This window comes from Bos taurus, chromosome 9 (assembly GCF_002263795.3).
Source record: "Bos taurus isolate L1 Dominette 01449 registration number 42190680 breed Hereford chromosome 9, ARS-UCD2.0, whole genome shotgun sequence".
Taxonomy (NCBI): Eukaryota; Metazoa; Chordata; class Mammalia; order Artiodactyla; family Bovidae; genus Bos; species Bos taurus.
In genome coordinates, this window is record NC_037336.1 from 82339649 (window position 1) to 82362238 (window position 22590).

The window sequence follows — 22590 nt, forward strand, 5'->3', positions numbered from 1 at the left end:
GATGGGAAGGAGCAAGATCAGTGGTTGTAGCTGTTTTGGACTTCATGGAGCAATAATATTGCAAATAGGCACTGGGTTGTTAACATTTTACTTTGCCAAGTAAGGATGTTAAAAAGAGGCAATTTCATTTTGCATCACTGTATTTCAACCCTCAAACAAGAGGAAGAACATAACATCACAACAGGTCGTCTGTAAATTTAATACATTTTGTGTTGGAGAAAAAGAGCTGACTGTGTTTACCTGCCACAGAATAGGTATTCCATCATCATTTGGTGAATGAGTGTGTAGACCAGTGAAACTTTGTTTGCAGACTAGTTTTAAGGAACGTGGAAGAAAATGGCCTTCTGGTTGTGCATTTAGATTCGAATCTGCAGACACTTTTTACTTCATGCATCTTCAAGGAGAAAACTAGATGCAGAGGTACATTTGATTAATAGAAGGTAGTGAATGCTATCCAAATAAAAAGAGTTATCAAGGATAAGGCTTGGAGTGCTCTTCTGTAAATTATGGGAGTGAATTTTATTTCATAAATCAAAATGTTCTATGAGCTTTGTGATCTTTACACGCTTTGTGGCTGAAGGTTATATTCCTAAGAGTTTAAGCAGAAGCTCCATGGTTAATAGTTAAACATATTGGAAGCACTCTGCTTGCTCTTAGTAGAGATAATGAGACAGGACTTGTAAGGGTGTAAAGGAGAGGGTTTTTTTTCTCCCCTACAGGCTCATCTTTTATAAATGCACTTTGTTCACTGTGATCCTGTTTTCAAGGAACCTTACTTTTTTTTTTTAAACCTTTTGTACTTTATCTTTCCAGCAGACAACTATAATAGACTTATGTCAGCAGAATGCTTCCTTCCAAGGCTTATTAGATATTATTGGGTGCTACATTGTCTCTTAATTTTAACCAAGGTTGAACAGTTTTGTTTTTTTTTTTTCTTAGTAGTTTTATTTTTACAGGAACCTCTGATCAAAAACTGACTGTAATCCAACTGATTTCGTAAGATTGAAAATAACAACATTTCTTTATATAGAATATGATACATTTACCAAAAAGTGGATGATTTTGTAGTTTTGAGAAGTGCCAGCATTTGATGGACAGCACATCAGTGTGGGAACAACGAACTGAAGAGGGTGCCCATCTGCCTTGTGGTTGTCCTCATAAACTTGGATTCTCTGGGGATGGAAGCCTGATGATTGGGGTAGATTTTTTTTTTTTTTTTGGAAGACATCAAATTGTAGACAGCAGGAATGAAAAGTCACATCTCCTGGGAATCAGTGTATGTACGAGTGTGCGTGCTCAGTCGTGTCTGACTCTGCAACCCCATGGACTGCAGCCTACCAGTCTCCTCTGTCCACAGAATTTTCACAGGCAAGAATACTGGAGTGGGTTGCTATTTCCTACTCCAAGGGATCTTCCTGACCTGGGGATCAAAGACACATCTCCTTAATTGGCAGGTGGATTCTTTACCCCTGAGTCACCAGAGAAGCCCTCCTAGGAATCAGAAAGTCTTCTTAAGGCCTCTCTTGGGTGAACAGTCACAGACAGACTGGGATGATACTTCTATTCCAGAAGTCCTGCTCAGCTTCTTTGGGAAATAGAAATGAAATTGTCTCTAGGAAGTGGCATTATGATCATTTAAACTTTCTATTCTAATGATTTCAGTTTGCTATAATAAATAAATTATTTTTATAATCTCTGAGAGAGTGTTAACATGCCTTTCCAAATAAAAGGTCAAGTGATATATGTCAAAGACCTAAAGTTCTTGAAGAGTAATTCAAATTTTCATTCAAAACCTTATTCTAGACACAATTCTAGTGTGTTTGGTTACTTGTTTTATTAGTTCATAAGGTGGAAAAGAAGTAAATGACAAAGGGTAAAGAACTTGCAGTTACAATAAGCAAAGGCACTAATTACAATTTAAGAAAACATAGAGCCTGACAGCAAGAATGGCAAATATTCTAAATCTAAAAATAAAACAAAAAATTCCAATCCATTCCATTGAGTATAGGGGCATAGTCTCTGTGTTCTTTGATTCTATCTCCCTTGAAAGTAAAATTATATTTAATGCCTTTTAATTAAGAAGACAGGAATATATATATAATGTGTTTAAATATTTTTTTTCCTATAAACATGTTTAAGAAGACATGTAAGAGGAAACTATCATTATGTGGGTAGTTCATTTGTTTAACCAGAGAATTCTGTTAAATGCAACATGTTTGTAAGGGAAGCAGGGTTATAGTAAGTGAATTTATCTTAACCCTCTCCAAAAAATTTTTTCCTATGCCCTTAAAATTATATTTCTATTACATCATCAAGGAGAATCAAACAAAGAAACAGTTACCAGGCCGAAGCTGGAAGGCTTTTATATTTTCTGCAGAAGAAAACTTGGGACACTCATTCTCCTTTCCATGGTGACATCCATTAGAATCTAAGGAAAGGTATTTATGTGAGACAGGTGGTGATCAACTGGACTCTGGTCTTCCAAATTGTACTATGCGTGAGCTGCCCCACGGTAATTTCTGAAACATTATCTTGGTTTAAAGTATTTCTACATCTGGGTAGCTTTGTGCAGTTGTTGCTGCTCTTTGAATCAAATATAGATGTGTAACAGTTATGCCAGGTATAATCACCTTTTATCTATTACACATCTATATTCTGTAGCCGTTATACAAGCTATAATACACCTGGTATATTATACCTGATAATAGATTTTCAATATTTGATTCAAAGAGCAGCAAGAACTGCAGAGGTTCTTTATGCTTAATAAAAAGCCCAAAATTTAGAAAACTATCTATGGGAAAGGAATTAGCTATTTCTCAAAATGATTAATTTGTCATGGACCTGATACTTTTGTAAAATCCAATACAAATGTTGTAGCAATATGAAATGCTGTACATGCTCAGTCTGTTCTTCAACTTATCTTGTTGCAAACTGGTAGCAAACAATTTGCAAACTGGCATAGGTCCACAGACAACCCTGAGGAGCCCTGGTTTAGAAAACATGAAACCTAAAGGCATTATCTGCAATTGCCCCACTAAATTACTGAACATGTCCAGAATTATGTGGGCCACAGGAATCTCCAGGTCACGAAGGAGAGCCTTGGTAATTAGACAGAATTGGTAGTTTTGTTTGGTCTCTTCTACTTGGTAGTTGTGTGACCATAGGTATCTTTTTTACCTTATTTGAGCCTCAGTTTATTCATCTCTAAAATGAGGTGTATTCATCAATTCTCCAGAGATACAGAAGCAACAATATCTTTATTTTCATTATGACATTTATTATATATCTACATCTCTACCTGAGACATAGAGAGGTTTACATCTATATCTAGACATAATGAGATTTATTATGAGGAATTGGCTCACATGATTATGTAAGCTGATACTTCAACAGTCTACAAGCTGGAGTCCCAGGAATCCAACGGTCCAGTTTGAAGGACTGAGAGCCAGACAGCCAATGATATAGGTTCCAGTTTGAGCCTGAAAGTCTGAGCACCAGGAGTGCCAAGGGTAGATAGAGACTGAATTCAACCTTCTTCTGCATTTTTGTTCTATTCAAGCCCCCCTCAACAGATTGGATGGTGCCCACTGACACTGGGGATCACCATCTACTTTAATTAAACAAAGTAAATGCTAATCTCTTTTGGAAACACCTTCATAGGCACATTCAGAAATAATGCTTAACCAGGTATCTGGGAATCTTACAGCTCAGTCTAGTGGACACATAATATTAACCATCATATTAATATAGTAAGTCCTCTACATATAAACCTTCAAGTTGTGAACCTTTAAAAATGCAAATTGCACTCGTATGTCCAATCATGTAAGTTAGTTCACGTGCCTGGTATACACTGTCATTGTGTGCCTGCCCTACAAGCGGTTAGGCTTTTGTGTGCTCTACTGTACAGCAGTATATGCAGTGCAGCAGTACAGTGTCTTCATTTCAAGCCCAGCATGTCCAAAAGCAAGTGCAAAAGCAGAGATGATATAGCTGGCATTACTGTACTCTTCAAAGTACTGTACTGTAAAATTAAAAGTGTTTTTTTTGTGTGTGTGTTTGTTTTTTATGTATTATTTGTGTGAAAAGTATTATACGACTATTAGAGCACAGTACTATATAACTGATTGTGTTGGTTGGGTACCTAGGCTAACTTTGTTGAACTTGTGAACCAACTGGACTTATGAACATACTCATATGTTGGGTATTTATGGTATATGATATTAATTATATCAGTCAGCCAATGTCTAATTGGGAGACAAAAACTACACAGAGACTATTAAAAGTTTAGCATAAAAATTGTAAACAGAAGAACGATATAGTGAAGGGTTGACTAACAGAAGGAAGAAAACCGTAGGGTACAAAAATGGTGAAGATAAGGAGCAGCCACTTCCAGGGGAGGCAGAGCCCAGGAAAATGACCCCTCCAGCACTGAGATCCAGACCTCGTTGAGGAGCACTTGGCTACGGCTCACGGGGTGGCACAGAGATCACCGTGGCTCAGGCTTGTGACTTTCACTGGAAATCCACTGTCTGCAGTTCCAGGGGGCTTTGCTGCCTTGGGTGGGAGGTGGGAAGGGCTATCAAGGGAGATTTCTGGATTAGCATCCAGAACACAGGATTTTCTCTAACCCTGTGCTTTAGTTAATATTCTGCCTTCTGTCAGGGAGTTCTGACTCCAACCGCACTCTGATATAAAACAGGCCAAGTCTGTAGGAAGAGCGTGATAAATTTTCAAGTCTCCTGAAATTTGCTTTTAAGAGTCAGGGGAAGTGAGGAGAGAGTTAGGAGGGTAATATATATACCGAAAATGTTGAGGCCCTTCTCCAGGAGGATTTAGAACTCATTTTCAGCAATATACTGAAAATATAATGAGCTTGGAGGTTTCTAAGCTACATCCCCAAGGAAATATTAATTTGATTTCTTTAAGTTGCAAGAAACAGAAACCAATCCTTTCTAGCTTAAAGAAGAAAAGGAATTCATTGGAAAGATATTAGGGAAGCTCATGAAATTAAAGAAAAAGTAGAAGATCCTGGAGTTTGGAAGGAAGATCCTCTGGAGTCAAAGATGCAGAAATTAATGTCCTTTCATCAACTTCTTCCCTGATGGCTCAGCCAATAAAGAATCTGCCTGCCATGCAGGAAACAAAGGAAATGCGAGTTCAATCCCTGAGTTAGGAAGATCCCCTGGAAAAGGAAATAGCAACCTGCTCCAGGGTTCTTGCCTGGAGAATCCCATGAATACAGGATACAGGACCCCCAGGCTACAGTCCATGAGGACAGCTGAAGGACTGTGCACGCACGTCTTCATCTCTTGGCATCACCTCACCTCAGCTCCAGTAAATGTCACTCCCCAACAGTAGGAGGCAGTCTATGACTGATCCAGCTTGGGTGAGCTTGAGCCCTTACCTGGATCTTCTTGTGATGGCCCGGGGCACAAGTCACAGAGAAAGGCTTGACCAACAGACATCTGAACTGGTATCAGGACCGAAACCAGAAATGCTGGTGTTCTATTGAGCCAGGCAATCAAAGGAGAGAAAGCCGCATAAGGAAGAAATTTTATAGCTGTCCTTGCTAATAAAATGTACAAGGGACTATCTGGGAACAACCAGTCCCATTCTCTCAAATGAGAGAGCCAATCCTCATTTGGGAATCTTCAATTTGTGACTAGCCAGACATCCATTACCATCAGATAAAGCCTGGCAATAATGAACATCTTCTTGATAACTCTTGTCACTCTATTCCAAGGAGCTGAAAATGATAATTAATGCAAAAGCTGTGTTTATTGGTTCGTGAAATTGAGTGTGTGCAGCCCTTTGATACTGTGTCTTCTTGATAGTGAAAGTTTGGGAGGGGGTGGGAAACATTCTGCACATTAAAGCCTCAATTTATTTGACAAGGTAGCTCAACAAAGACAACCTCATGTATATGAAAATACTGGGCTTTTGTTTGCTTTACCAAAGTAGAGACAACAGAGCAAGAAGCAGGTGTTCTTATTCCCCCTCCTTTCAGAACCCCCTCCCACTTCTTCGTTTTGTTTACCTCCTTAATAAGGCAACTGCAGGGTTGAGATGACTTTAACTGTTTTACTCAAGGACACGGTTCAGAGTTTTGCCCCTAGAACTCTTCTCACTCTGAGTTTTTAGTAGGAGGCCAGAGTGAGCAATTTTATCTAATAAATTCCCAAGCCCTCAAGGGGACGTCGAGGCATGGAGATCTCATCTGTAGCTTAAGAAAATAGAAAGCTGTGCTAATAATTAATGCAGATTCTTGGACAGAGAGCCTCATAGCTGGAAGCCCTGAATGTGCTCCTCCTTTCGTTAAGTTGTGAGTTTTGGTTGTGACCAAATCTGAATTGGATAGGATGTTGGTGTCAAATATTAGTGATGATGAAAGTGAAAAAAATATTGATGGGAGGCTCTAAGAACTCTGATTCACACACACACACACACAGAGAAGAGGAGGCAGCAATGTGACTAAAGAGACAAGAGACTGGAGTAAGGTGGCCATAAACCAAGGAATGTCACAGTCATCAGAAGTAGAAGATGAGCATAGGCAAGAGTTGGAGACTCTGAACAGAAGTAATAGAGGAGATTCTCAAAATTTGGGGACTTTCAGGGTTGGAAAATCTAGTTTCTGGACTCAAAACGCCAAGTAATGTGAATGAAAAGAAGTTTGAACAAAGATGTGTTAGGATTTTTGTGGCTAAATAGAAACCATACTCTGGCTACAAAGAATTTATTAAGGATGTTTCTTTCTCACCCAAGTCTATTTTTTAGGTGTCCTCAAGGAGCTACCATTAAGAAGAAAGACATAAGAGCATGAATGTTATGTATTAAGCAATGTTGGGTAATAATGTCACAAGTTCTTGGCACATGAGGCTGAACAGAAACAGTTGTATCAGAAGGTTAGTGAGCTTTTAAGGGAATTGTACTGCCAAAGCCATCACAAGCCTGGACTGAGAAAGGCCTGTGTTTATAAATCAGCCTGAAGGTACCATTAGGACATGGGCTGAAGACAGTGTGTTACCTCCACAGAGGGAGGTTTAAAGGTGACCACTTTAAAGGTGACCATGGAGGATAATAGACAAAAGGAAACTCCCAGGGAACAGAACCAGAGGCTCTGGGGAGCTGTAGACTAGGGAGTTTCTCAGAAAAAGCAAAAGCAGAGTAAAGCATGGAGTTTCTTCCATTGCTCAGGCAGAGGGTCTTTCTTATTTCTTCCTGGAAAGATTCCCTATTGCTGTGGGCCACGGCTGCTAAGTATAACCATTCTTCCCTTTACACAAAGGAAGTTTTCACTGGACTGTGAGTCACTGGCCCACAAGGAGACTCACCTGACCCTGATGAAGAACACCACACACCCACCACCAAGGGATCCTGGGTGTGGTCCCAGATACAGTGACTGGATGGGACTTGGGGTTGACATCTTTGGGGAGGCAGTGAGTGTATTCTATACGGAAAGAGGGCTGTACCGGAGGGACCAGATGTGCAGAGATGGCTTCCTGTCCATAAATACTGATGCTTCACCTTCAGTGTTGGTGGGATATGCTGCCTTGTGAAGGGCCACCGTTAGCAGCCTCACCTCCTTCAAGGTGAGGCCATGTGATCAATACTTCACCAAGGGGGTGGTATGTATCATTCTTTGTTTAAGAAATGCCTTCTCAACCCTCTATTGCCCCTTCTCCCTCGATGCAGTGAGCTCTGAAACCTTAGGCAATGGTAGAGTCATAAGACTGAGGGTCTCTGGACTACCTACAGCATAAGAGAGAAACATTCACCAACCAGGAGGCTTACGTTGGGTTGTTGCATGAAAGAGAAGAAATGACTTTTACAGTAAAATAGTACACTACTCACAGCCACACACACACATATATCACAGTACTTTCTCTCTTTTTTTTTTTTTTACTGAAATATAGTTGCTATATAATATTATATATGTGGAGATAGGTGGATGAGGTGCTGGAGTAGAAGTGACTAGTTGAACTGGAGTGTTCTTGTGGATAATTGCGTAGACAGAGAAGTGAGGCAGCTTTCAGGAGATGCTGACTAGCTGGTGGTAGAGCTAGATTTGGGGGTGAGATCTGTTAAGTCTCTGTTCAATGATCTTTCCACCTGACTAGTCTTCTTCCCACTTGGAGAAATCACTTAAATCGCACATCAGGGACACATCAAGAGCTCTGATAAAAAGCTTATTCCTGGAGGAAATTAAAACTATTGACAACAGTGAAGTTCAAGATTACTTGTAAGCTCCAATCATCTTGCCATACATAGCTTTGTGCATGGTTAAATTGAAGGTGGTTATGACTGAGAATCAGCATTCACTCTTCACTCGTTGTGGGGTTGACTATTTTCTAAAAAAACATTTTCCAATTTGAATCTTTAATGTTTTATTTCTAACCTCATTATTTTTCTAAGCTCAAATAAATATTTTAAGTGTACCTTCTGCTCCGTCCTCCTGGAACTCTGAGCAGATGGCCTTGCCACATTAACAAGGATTCTGGAGACCAGTATGAATCGTTTTAAACCCTGACTCCTCCCCTAAACCTGCCTGTGCCCTTGCCCTAACCCTTACCTAACTTCAGAAGAACAGAAATCCCCCTTCCTGCCTAACTCTAAATCCTTCACCTGTGCTCAGGGTACCATTTCTATCTAGTTCTTCCTAAAGTTTGCATCATCAACTAACTAACCTCTCATTCTCTCTCCTATATGTTTAAACTCTCATTTTAGCCTGTAAACATGCTTGCATCTCTTTATAAACAATCCCCAAAGTAAAACTTTCAACCTTTTTCCAGCTGATACCTTATCTCCTCTGTTCACTTAAAGGTGCTTGAGTTTTCAGGATTCACTCTCTCTACCTCCTCATATCTCCTTAAAAGTCACCAGTAAGTTCCTAATTGCAAAGCGTTGGAGTCACTTTATTTCTACCTCCTTTGTCTTATCTGTGATATTTAGCATAGTTATCACTCCCCTTTCTTTTGACTCTCTTGGTTCTCCTTTTACTGCTCTAGTAACACTTCTTCTCCTTCATCACTTTCTGTTCTTAGAGTTTCTAGTCTAAAGCTGGGATATGATGATATTTTGCCCTTGATTGTTCTGTGAATGAAATGATTTTCTATGATTGTTCTATGAAATGAAATTTATATAAAAGGTATGATAAGCACTTGGGACAGAGTAACTGTTTGGAAAAAAATATAGTCACTCAATGAATTTGGTTTTAGAATGTTCAATTTGAAATGCTTGTAACATCCTAAAGTTAGGGATGTACACACTGCTGTATTTAAAATGGATAACCTTCAAGGATGTACTGTATAGCACATCTAAATCTGTTCAATGTTATGTGGCAGCCTGGATGGGAGGGGAGTTTGGGAGAGAATGGATACGTGTATATGTATGGCTGAGTCCATTCGCTGTTCACTTGAAACTGTCACAACATTGTTAACTGGCTGTAACCTCAATACAAAAAAAAAGTTAAAAAAAAAAAAAGCAGCTAGAAATAAGGATCAAGCTACAGTTGTTGACCTGATTCATCAGTGCATAGCTGAAGTTATGGAAGTTTATCAAATCACCCAGGGAGTGTGTGTCCATCAGGATAGGCTAGGTTATGCTAGGGTATCGCCAAAATTTAGTGACTTTAAGCAACAGAGTCCACTTCTCATTCATGATTCGTATTGATTGTGGGTTAGCAGCTCATTGTTATCATTCAGTTACTCAGGCTGTCTGAATAGCTGCTGACTTAAAGGTGGGCAGGTAGGGTCAGGAGGAAGGGAGCTCTGGGGAGTCTCACACAAGCAAGAAAGTGCTCTGGTTCCTCCTGTTCACAGCAGATTGGTTAAGGCTTATCACAAGGTGCTACAGGCAAGAAGTGCAGTTCTACTGTATGCTAGGGAGGTGGGGAGGCAGGAATATATGATGAGTATCACCCAGAACTACCAGACTCTGTCTGGGATGAAAAACAAATAGAATACACTCAGGAGAACACACTGGATTGCTTTTCATTATCCTTTGCCTTTCCCCTCTCCAGCCCAATGCCTGCATTGTTTTTCAAATCTCACTTTTCCGGATATTCAAGCCTTATATCTCTAAATATCTGTGCTCTTTCATCTCCTTTACTCTTTCCGTCTAATTTTCACTTTCACTTAACTATAACATTCTATCAATTCAATAAGCGTGATATTTACTGACTGCATTCCCTTCCCTCCATCTTCTCTGGAACTATTATTAGAACCTCCAAACTGCTCTCAGTTAGTCTGACCTTCTAAAGCACAAATTCTGTCATCCCACATGGCTTTAAAAATAGATTTTTTTTCCTAATAAAATAATTTGCAGAATAGGTAAAAGATGGAGCACTGGTGGTTATGTATGAGAGTTTTTATATGTTAAAATGTAGGCTGGAGGTAGAAAAAAATGTAAAAAATAGAAAAGTAAAAAGGAATAAATGCATATCTCCTTGTGGAATTTGACATGTTCATTTACTCCTTCTTGAAACTAGTCATGTGGTTCTAGTACTCTCTCCAGAACTGCTTATCTACCCTTTATCATTCAGTTCCTTCTTCCTCTGCAGGAATCTTGGGGTTCTGTTTTGGTTCTAGTCTCCTCTCATTCTTTTACTGTGTACATTCTCTCCACTTGTCTTCAGGGTCTCATCCATGAAGACCTTATCACACACACATCCAGCACCAGCCTCTTTCATTATGTTCTCTTACAGGGGTAGGTATTGTTGTTGTTTAGCTGTTCAGTCATGTCTGACTCTTTGCGACCCCATGGACTGCAGCATGCCAGGATTCCCCGTCCTTCACTATCTCCCAGAGTTCGCTAAAACTCATGTTTATTGAGTCAGTGATGCCGTCCAACATTCTCATCCTCTGTTGCCCCCTTCTCCTCCTGCCCTCCATCTTGCCCAGCATCAGGGTCTTTTCCTATGAGTTGGCTCTTCACATCAGGTGGCCAAAGTATTGGAGCTTCAGCTTTAGCATATGTCCTTCCAATGAATATTTAGGGTTGATTTTGTTTAGGATTGACTAGTTTGATCTCCGTGCTGTCCAAAGGACTCTCAAGAATCTTATCCACCACCATAGTTCAAAAGCATCAATTCTTTGGTGCTCAGAAGAATGGTCCAACTCTCACATCCATGCATGATTACTGGAAAGCCCATAGCTTTGACTATACGGACCTTTGTTGACAAAGTGATATCTCTGCTTTTTAATATGGTGTCTAGGTTTGTCATAGCTTTTCTTCCAAGGAGAAAGAGTCTTTTAATTTAATGTCTGCAGTCACTGTCCACCAATTTTGGAGCCCAAGAAAATAAAGTCTGTCACTCTTTCCACTCTTTCCCCTTCTATTTGTCATGAAGTGACAGGACTGGATGCCATGATCTTAGTTTTTTGAATGTTTAATTTTAAGCCAGCTCTTTCACTCTCCTCTTTTATCTTCATCAAGAGGCTCTTGAGTTCCTCTTCACTTCTGCCACCAGAGTGGTATCATCTGTGTATCTGAGGTTGTTGATATTTCTCCCAGCAATCTTGATTCCAGCTTGTGAGTCATCCAGCCTGGCATTTCTCATGAGGTACTCTGCATAAAAGTTAAATAAACAGGGTGAGTATATACAGCCTTGATGTACCCCTTTCCCAATTTTGAACCAATCAATTGTTCCATGTCTGGTTCCAGCTGTTGCTTTTTGACCCACATACAGGTTTCACCGGAGTCAGGTAAGGCGGTCTGGTATTCCCATTTCTTGAAGAATTTCCCACAATTTGTTGTGGTCCACATAGTCAAAGGATTTAGCATATTCAATGAAGCAGAAGTAGATGTTTTTCTGGGATTCCTTTGCTTTTTCTATGATCCAACGGATGTTGGCAATTTGATCTCTGGTTCCTCTGCCTTTTCTAAATCAAGCTTGTATATCTGGAAGTTCTTGGTTCACATATACTATGTTCAAAATTCAAAATTTCTCCCCCCTCTCACCCCAGTTATTCCTCTGCTCAGTTCATTACAAGTTCTACAAGCCAGAGATGTAATTACTCTTGTTTCCTCTCTTCTATACCCTTCTTATATAATTAGAAATAAGCCCTATTGTTTCTGAGTTCTCTAGCTTTTTACTCTCTTTTCCATACCCATTGTCACTGCCTTAATTCAGGTACTCTTTTCCATACCCATTGTCACTGCCTTAATTCAGGTGCTTAGCATTTCTCACCTGGGGAGTGACAAGAGAAATTCTTTGTGAGTTTCTTTGTCTTCCTGACCTTTCCCACAACCCTCAATCCACTAATATATCCTGTCACTGCGAAAGTAGACTGAGTCTTCTAAAGAACAGAGCTGATCATGTTATTTCTCTTTTAATTCCTCAGGGGCTCCCTATTGTCTTCAGTATAAAATCTATGGTCCTTAAGCACAGAACAGAAGATTTTCATGCTGATTCTTTCATGCTTCTCGTCCTTACTTGCAGTCTAGTCTCTTACAAAGTCTTCAGGAGAATCTTGGAATTCAGAGATTCCAAGTCTTGGTCCTTTAAGGCAGCACATTGTTTTCATCTCTATGGGGAACACATGTATACCTGTGGTGGATTCATTTTGATATTTGGCAAAACTAATACAATTATGTAAAGTTTAAAAATAAAATAAAATTAAAAAAAAAAAAGAACTTTGCTGCCTGGCGTGGTCCTCTTTATCCTTCCTATCTCCACACACCCCTTTTCTTATGAGATTAAGTACATTCTACTCCTACTCATCATTTAAGATTCCACTGTGCAGTGAACTTTTTCAACAGTTTTTGTGGCACTCCTGAAATCTCTCCCTCTGTCCTACTTCCATCCTCTGGTTTCCATGACATTCTGGCCTCAATTTTAACTTGGCAATTGGTTATTATACTGTGGGGGTAATTCTGTATTAACTGTGATTTGCTTGAAGGAAAATAACTCTGTATTCCCAACATCTAGAATAGTAGCCGGCAAAAGCATGGTGTTCAGAAACACTGCTGAAGTGAAACACTGCTGAGCACTCCCATGGCTCTTCAGATAGCGTTTTTGTCACTACATTGCCATTATTTCATTTATATGTCTTTTTAAAAAATAATAATTCATTTTTGGATGCACAGGGCCTTTGTTGCTATGTGCAGGCTTTCTCTAGTTGCAGTGAGCAAGGTCTACTCCTGTGGTGCTTGGGCTTCTCTCTTGCGGAGCATGGGCTCTAGGCATGTGGGCTTAGTAGCTGTGTTGCATGGGCTTAGCTGCCCCATGACTTGTGGGATCTTCCTGGACCAGGAATCAAACTTGTGTCCCCTGCATTGAGAAGTGATTCTTTACCACTGGACCACCAAAGAAGTCCTATCATTTATATGTCATTTATATGTTTCACTAGATTGTGAAACATCTCCAACATTTACACAATTCTAGACACAAAATAAGTACTATAGACATGTTACCTGGTGCTGTCTAATTTGGAAATTATTTGTTTCAAAGAACTGTTCAAGGTAAGAATTTACAAGGTGAGGATTTATTTCAGAGCTTAATATAAAGCAGGATATATGACCTGTTATTATTTTCATTACGACTGTAAGATGTAGAAATGGAGAGAAATCGATACTAATTTTATACAGTCTTCCTCTTCCACAGGTAATTTAATTCTTTTAGCTTTTCAACATTGTTCCTAACAAATATAAGAAGTTATCTTAATGTTTCCTTAAGAGGAATGAAAAGAGAAGGAAGTAAGAACAGAAGAGAGAAAAGGAAAGAATGAAGGAAGACTGAAGGAAGCAGAAGAGAAAGGAAAAGAAATACAGATATAGAAAGGAACTTTTGCTTATCCAAAATGCTGACATTTATTAAGAAAAATAAGGACATTTTAAAAAGTGTTAATTATTCAAGTGTTTCATTTCAAGAAATAGACCAAAAAGTATCTTTACATATTTAAAACCACATATAATTATGTATACACTTGAAAGAATTGATTAAAAGTACACTAGATCTAACACCATATTTAACTTGTAAATTTAACATTTATTAGAGGGAATGAATCTGTTTCATTCCCCTTCTTGTGTTAGTATCACGCTTTGTTATCTACCACAGTGAAGGGACACTGTTGTCATGCTGGAACAAAAGAAACATTAGCATTTCCAGCACATCTTAAATGCATATTGGCAATAGATGAGAATCACAAATAATTTCTGATGTGTTTTTCTTAACAGTTCCATTTTTGTGTTTTAACGAACTCCTTAAATTTGCTCGTTAAATCTACTCCATCAGTTTTGAATTATTTTCTTGGGGGAAATGATTAAGGAAGAAAATCTCCATTAGGGGAAAAGTTCTCAGTAATATGAGTTAATCAAAGAACAAATAAAACAGGATTAAATTCAGTGAGGCAGCGACATTTCTAAATATGTTTTCCATCTCTTCAATCAAGACAAGGGTCTTGTTCTTGAGAGACTTATAATCTAATTGGGGAAACAGAGCATATACATAAAAAGATGAATAGCACTGTGGGGAATCCAAATGAATAGGCCAGACAGTAAATGTTTCCAATTTCAGAGTCTGGAGTAGTGCCTGAAAGCTGGAGTGACTGGATTTTAAATTGATCTTCAGAGAAATGGGGTGATCTTCAACAAGGGGTAGGAGGAAATAGGGAGTGACTGTTAATGAATATAGGGTTTCTTTTTGGGGGCAATAGTGAAAATGTTCTAAAATCGATTGTGCTGACAGTTGCACATTATTGATGACTATATTAAAAGCCATTTAATTACATATTTCCGATAAGTGAATTGTATAGCATGTGAATTATATCTCAATAAAACTGCTATTTAAAAAAAATCAGCTATGGTCTTGGCAGCAGTTACTGAAATGGGGGTGGCAGGAGCTCTGGATATTCTCTCTCTCCTCTTAGCCTTTTCCTTTCTCTCTCTCTCTATGTATATGTATACACACACACACATATATATTTATTTATAAAGGGAAGCTGGTAGTGTTAAAATTTATAATTTGATACACAAGTCACTAGACCAGTGAGAAACCACACCCAAAATAGATGTGAATGACTGCGTATCACCTGAAGTTCATGAACTATTAAGACAAAATTACTGATGGAACTTTGCGTCTCCTTTCTTTGAGGTAAGTATGAGAATAACTTCCTACAAAGAAGACTTGCAGCATATTGGGTGGAAGCCTGATGGTGGTGTATGAGAATAAAATAAGGTGGGAAGGCAAGAAGAGATGGATCATGACCCATCTCTGGCTTGTTTTGCTCTCTGATCCATTCTTCATTCTTCTTTGACTCTGCTCTGTATAATTTCCCTTCCGGTTGTGGGGAGGGGGTGATTTTGTGAACTGCATTTTCTGGGTTATAATGACCACTGGCTTCTGGATTGGTTTGTCCAGACAGAGGTATTAGCTGACGTTGGAGGACAAAACGAAGTGGGAATTCAGCTTATTCCTCACTCTCTCTTCCTGCTTGAGCAGCATCTCTGGCAACAGCTGCATCTTTTTTTGTTGTTGTAGCTTCTGCCAATGATTGTAGTTTCTTCTGGGTGATCTTGAATCTTGAACTTTCTACTAAAATCTCCTCTCCTCATTCTTCTAGCCAGGATTCGGTTTTGCTAATCTATGAGCTACCTCATCATCCCCTGTTTGACTTCCATCACTTGTGTAACCCATTTCCTGTATTAACTTTTGTCTGCACAGAACATTTTGAGCAGTTTCTGGTTTTGTGTTCGTATCTTCAAAGGGACAGGTATGAGCTTAGTAAATGTTTGTTGAATAAATACATGTAGTAAATGTGGAACTGGAAGCATCCTTGGTCCACTACAGACATGGAGACATTTGATGAAGATAGTAAGTTTGGTTTTAGGCATGTAGAATTTGGGGAAATGTAGTGATAATGAATCATTGCCTGAGGAATGGGAAGAGATTTGGGACTGGATACACGAAACTTGAGATCTGTTTCCATAGAAATGAGTCCTGGAGTAGAAGCAGTAGGAAAAGAAAAATTAACAAGTGAGACTGTGGAGTCATTGAAGGAAAATAAAAGGTCATGGAGAAAAATTTACGTAGCCATAGAGACAGACTTTAGGGAACCAATTAAAGATTAGAAAGATTAGTCAAAGTTAGGGAAAGATCTGCTTAGCAGTGAGGGCAATGTCATGGAAACCAGGTAAAAGAGATAAAGAAGGAAAAAACAGTTAAGTGGTATGTAATACAGGGTAGTCAGGAAAAAGGGAGACTGAAAAAGGTTATTGAGTTTGGTGATTAGGAGATTTTTTGATGATCTTGAAAGTGTGATTTCATTAGTAGGGCAATGGCTGATCATGTATTGGCAAATGGTTACTTAGGTGAAGAAAAAACTGAGGATAAATTATACAGTAATAATTTTATTGTACATTTTTTTCCCCCAGAAGTGAAAGACAGCTAGAACAGTAGCTAGAAGGGATATAGTCAGTTTAAAAAAAAAATTTTTTTTAGATAATGTAAAATATAAACACATTTATTTTTTTAAACACACTTATAAATGAGGAAAAAATACCGATGGATACTGAATGAATGAAAATGAAGGAACTGCAGAGATAAATGATAGAATTAAAGGCTGGGAAAAGTAAGCAGAAACAGTTCAGGACACAGGGAAGTGGATATACTACTGAAAATGCAAAATATTTATTTTGAAATCAAAAAGAACAGATATTTACAAGTAGAGAAACAGATTTGGAGATGGAGAGTAGAGAAGCTTAAGCAGCTTGTGATAGACAGCCCTGAACATCTGTTGAGAGTGAGGGAGGTAGGATGTTGATAAGCATTTCTGAGAGACGGGTGAAAGTTAGAGAGCAAGAACTCCATACCCAGCTTGTCAACAGAAAAAGTGATTGGTGAGCAAGGTGGAGGGAATGCCAGTGGATAAGGGTGGGTGTGGGAAGTAATAGGATATGGTAAGAAAGTTATAGCACTTGATCACCCATCTGAATGGGTCAACATAGAAAGTCTTAACTGAAGGCTCACACCAAGTTTATTACCACTGATAGAATATGTTTCTCTGACTAGGACATGAAAAATGATGTACTTGGTGTATACATGACATCTTAAGTTTGAGTTGAAAATGTCCCAGTTTGCTGTGGGAGATGCTAGACTAAATTTCTGAGAAGCAGATGTAAATTTGAAGTCAAAAGCAAAGATTTGATAGTGAGGCTAAGAAAGTAAATGAGAGCTCTGACGTACATAGTATAGAACAAGAAGATTAGAATGCCAAGGACTAAATGCATAACCACATCTGGGGATAAGAGAGGAAATATGCAGAAATTAAAATTAAAAACCTTTTCTCAAGTGGAAAGTGGCAGTGCCTTCTCTGTAAGTTAAATTTCCATAATCCAAATGTTTCACAAGAGGAACTATACTGGTTTTGTCCATATTCTGCACATTTGCATCCCTAATAGACATCTTGCAGATTTCTTTGAATGACTCTAATGTTTCTCCACATTTAAGAAGATGAGCCCATTCACAGAGAAGCACACCAACTGAAAGAGAAATTTCTGCAAATGACTTGTAATAGGCACATTCATGGGTTACAAACACACTGAAAATCCCTAGAGATATATGTGAAGGAGCTGGATTGATGTTTGTGTTTGTTGTGTTAAAGGAAAGAAACCACAGGCCCAAAATGATGTCACTTGTTTGAAAGTTCATGATACCAAACCTAGATGCAACAACTAACCTGAGTGCAGTTTTGACCTTCATCAGAAATGTAATGTTATCAAGCAGTCTGGAATTCTCTGGTACACACCAATAAAGTCGTCTGTCCTGTGGATCCTTTCCATTCCCCCCTCCTCCACAGGAAGAAGAGATCATCTGCATGATAAAACCCTTGCCATACCCCGCTAAAACATGTGCTGGCCTAGAAATCATCCTTTTTTCCTCTTACTATTTACTCTCTCGCCCTACTCTTCTTCCTAAAAAACTTCCCATTTGTACAATCCCTGGGAGCACCCTTCTCTTTAGTAAGTGGGATGCTGCCTGACTCATGAATCATTGAATGAAGTCAATTCTTTACTTAGCTGAATTTTGTTTTTTAATATTTGATAGTGAGAACATGGAGTTATCATAGTCAAGTCTTCAGATTTGTTCTAAGTCCATTGAAATAGATTACTGCAATGTCAGATTTTCTCAGGAATTCATTGTGGCCTAAGACTACACTATGATGGCTTAGTCTTGTTTAAGACATCTGATACATACATGAGACAGGATATTATTCTATTCATCTAAAATAAGCTCTTTATTAAAAAAAAAAAAACCCTCTAAAAAAAACACAAACCCTCCTCAGAGCTGACATATTCCTGAAGCTACAGGTAGCATACTGGTAACAGTCATCTCTGATCCCCAGTGGATTCAAGCCAAACTGCTTATCAGAGGGACAATAAGGGGAAGTGGAAGTAGGGGTGGGGTTATATCAGTATTGCATAAGAAACCCACTGAAATACACATTCTGAAAGCTCTCTTCTCTCCCAACTGCATCCCTTCCAAAATATCACCAACTTAAATTTCAGTTCAGTTCAGTCACTCAGTTGTGTCTGACTGTTTGTGACCCCATGAATTGCAGCACACCTGGCCTCCCTGTCCATCACCAACTCCCGGAGTTCACCCAGACTCACATCCATCGAGTCAGTGATGCCATCCAGCCATCTCATCCTCTGTTGTCCCCTTCTTCTCCTGCCCCCAATCCCTCCCAGCATCAGTCTTTTCCAATGAGTCAACTTTTCGCATGAGGTGGCCAAAGTCCTGGAGTTTCAGCTTTAGCATCATTCCTTCCAAAGAACACCCAGGACTGATGTCCTTTAGAATGGACTGGTTGGATCTCCTTGCAGTCCAAGGGACTCTCAAGAGTCTTCTCCAACACCACAGTTCAAAAGCATCAATTCTTTGGCACTCAGCTTTCTTCACAGTCCAACTCTCACATCCATATATGACTACTGGAAAAACCATAGCCTTGACTAGATGGACCTTTGTTGGCAAAGTAATGTCTCTGCTTTTGAATATGCTATCTAGGTTGGTCATAACTTTCCTTCCAAGGAGTACATGTCTTTTAATTTCATGGCTGCAATCACCATCTGCAGTGATTTTTGAGCCCCTCAAAATAAAGTCTGACACTGCTTCCACTGTTTCCCCATCTATTTCCCATGAAGTAATGAGACCAGATGCCATGATCTTTGTTTTCTTTTTTTTTTTTTTCATGATCTTTGTTTTCTGAATGTTGAGCTTTAAGCCAACTTTTTCACTTTCCTCTTTCTCACACGCTAGTAAAGTAATGCTCAAAATTCTCCAAGCCAGCCTTCAGCAATACGTGAACTGTGAACTTCCAGATGTTCAAGCTGGTTTTAGAAGAGGCAGAGGAACCAGAGATCAAATTGCCAACATCTGCTGGATCATTGAAAAAACAGGAGGGTTCTAGAAAAACATCTATTTCTGTTTTATTGATTATGCCAAAGCCTTTGACTGTGTGGATCACAATAAACTGTGGAAAATTCTGAAAGAGATGGGAATACCAGATCTCCTGACCTGACTCTTGAGAAACCTATATGCAGGTCAGGAAGCAACAGTTAGAACTGGACATGGAACAACAGACTGGTTCCAAGTAGGAAAAGGAATACGTCAAGGCTGTATATTGTCACCCTGCTTATTTAACTTGTATTCAGAGTATACCATGAGAAATGCTGGGCTGGAGGAAGCACAAGCTGGAATCAAGATTGCCAGGAGAAACTTAAATTTATCTTAGGATAATTCTTGTCATTGTTTTTTTTTTTTTTAATTAATTTTATTATTTATTTATTTAACAATTTTTCTGGCCCTGCTGGGTCTTGTTTGCTGTGAGTGGGCTTTCTCTCGTTGCGGTGAGCAGGGTCTATTCTCTGGTTGTGGTGCGCAGACTTCTCACTGCAGTGACTTCTCTTGATGTGGAGCATTGGTTCAGGGTGTGTGGACTTCGGTAGGCGTGTGGACTTTGGTAGGTGTGGGACTCTGGCTCGAACTGCAGGGCTCAGTAGTCGCAGCTCATGGGCTCTAGAGTGTGGGCTCAGTAGTTGTGGTGCATGGGCTTCGTTGCTCTATGGCATCTTCCCAGACCAGGGATGGGACTTGTGCCCTTTGCATTGGCAGGTGGGTTTTTAACCACTGGACCACCAGGGAAGTCCATCTTGTCATTATTTTAAAAATCTTATATATTAATAATGAATAAAGATTTCTGCTTTGAGGAAATATTCCTGATTCAAGGACCTAAAAGCATCTAAACATTTCTCTGACAGTCATCTAGAAAATCCTGTAAGCTTATAGGTATTTCCTGATTTCAGAATGAAATCTTAGCCATACCGCATGATTCCAACTTCTTGATACTGCTCAGATTTGCCCTCTCCCCTCCATTCTCACTGCCATGTATGACTCACACAACTATCAACTCTAGTCTGATGATTAAATTTATTTCTTGATCCTCTCCTTACCTTTAATCTTATTCATGCAAGAAAATTTTCATATTGCTATCAGAATAAACTTTAATATCACAAATTGTTAATGTTATTCCTTCATGTGTTAAAAAAAGATTGATTGAGCACTGACTATTTGTCAGATACTTAATTAGATGCTGCTGCTGCTGCTAAGTCACTTCAGTTGTGTCCGACTCTGCTACCCCATAGACGGCAGCCCACCAGGCTCCCCTGTCCCTGGGATTCTCCAGGCAAGAACACTGGAGTGGGTTGCCATTTCCTTCTCCAATGCATGAAAGTGAAAGGTGAAAGTGAAGTTGAGCAGTCGTGTCCGACTCCTAGCGACCCCATGGACTGCAGCCTACCAGGCTCCCCTGTCCCTGGGATTTGCCAGGCAAGAGTACTGGAGTGGGTTGCCATTGAGAGTTCAGTTGGGAAAGACATATAATGAAGTAATTACACTAAAGAACATGTGATGACACAGGGATGTCAGGAATGTTATAGTGACAGTGGAAGAGAAGTGTGAGAGAGGGGGAAGCAGAATGAGCAATAGGAGTAGGAGGAGGGGGGGACAAGATACATTTGAAGAGCTGAGAGGAGGCTGCAATGGCTATAATTCACAGAGGGAGGTGAGAAGAGATGGGTAAGGTAGCAAGAGCCTAACTATGCAGGTTCTTATAAGCTTTACGTGTGAAGGTTTTAAACATGTTAAGATGGTATTAGATTTGCATTTTGAACAGATCTGGCTTTGATATGAATGTCAGATTGCAAGAGATAGGGGAGACTGGAGAGAGAGTGGTAATTTTGATTTGGATGGCAATGGTGGGTGAAGAGATAGAATGATGATTAGAAAGACATTTTAGTAGTGGTTTGGCAACATGATGAAGACGGGGACGAAGAGGTTTAATATCAAGGGTACTACATTTACCTCTGGCTTATGAAACAGCACAGATAATGGTGTGTGTGTTTAGTCGCTCAGTTGTGTCCGACTCTTTGTGACCGTTTGGACTATAGCCTTCCAGGCTCCTCTGTCTGTGGGATTCTCCAGGCAAGAATACTGGAGTGGATTGCCATTTCCTCCTCCAGGGGATCTTTCTGATCCAGGGATAGAAACTGTGTCTCCTGCACTGCAGGTAGATTCTTTACCACTGAGCTATCAGGGAAGCCCAGATAATGGTGACGTTCCCTGAAATATGGAATTCCATATAAGAGCTAGTTTTGGAGAGAAACTAGATGTGTTAAGTTTGGATGTATTGAGTTTAAAGTGATGTTGGGATTTCTGAGTTTACTAATAAACATGCTTAATAGCTTCCCATTGCCAAAGAGTTCAATCAAATTTCTTCAGAAGGGTTTTATAAAATCCTTGTGATCTAATTCCAGGCTCATCTTTTGTCATACTCACATTTGGTCCTTATTTCAGCCATTCTGAATCAGTGCAAATTTCCTGAATTGCCGGGGTCCAGCCCTGGTGGATCCAGGGAATTCAAAGCTGGGATGGCGTCGGCGAGGATCAGGAAACAATTGCTTAATTAAACGTTAATTAAGGATATAAAGAGTAATAGAATGAGGATAGCTCAGTAGGAAAATTCAGTGGAGAAAAGAGGCTGAATAATTCAGCCAGAAGGTAAGAGAAAGAACGACATGGTGAGACCAAGTTTCGGTGAACAAGGCCTGCACTTTATTTTCCAAAGTAGTTTTTATACCTTAAGTTATGCATAGAGGATAATGGGGGAAGGGGTAGAGTCATGCAGCAAGCCAGGCTTTCTTCCTGCAAACTTATCATATGCAAAAGCTTAGGTGATTTGCATCATCTTCTGGCCTGGAGGCCTGTTAACATTTTAAGACCCTTTCTTCAGAAAACTTATTTTTCTCTAAAGGTGATTGGTCAGGAGCCACCCTCCAAAAGCATTAGATAAAGTTGCATTCCTACAGAGCAAAGGTGTGGTGGGCTATAACAAGAAAAAGAATTAACTCAAGGGTCCCAGGTTACAAACATTAAAGCTACTACTTACACCAATTATATTAATCAATACACTGCCAGGGACACAGCAGGTAAGGGATATGGAGACTTAGCAGCAAACATTGGCCCAACAAGTGAAAATCCCTTCACCAATACAATTTCTAATCAATCTTTTAACTACTCAAAAGAATCTGTGTTTA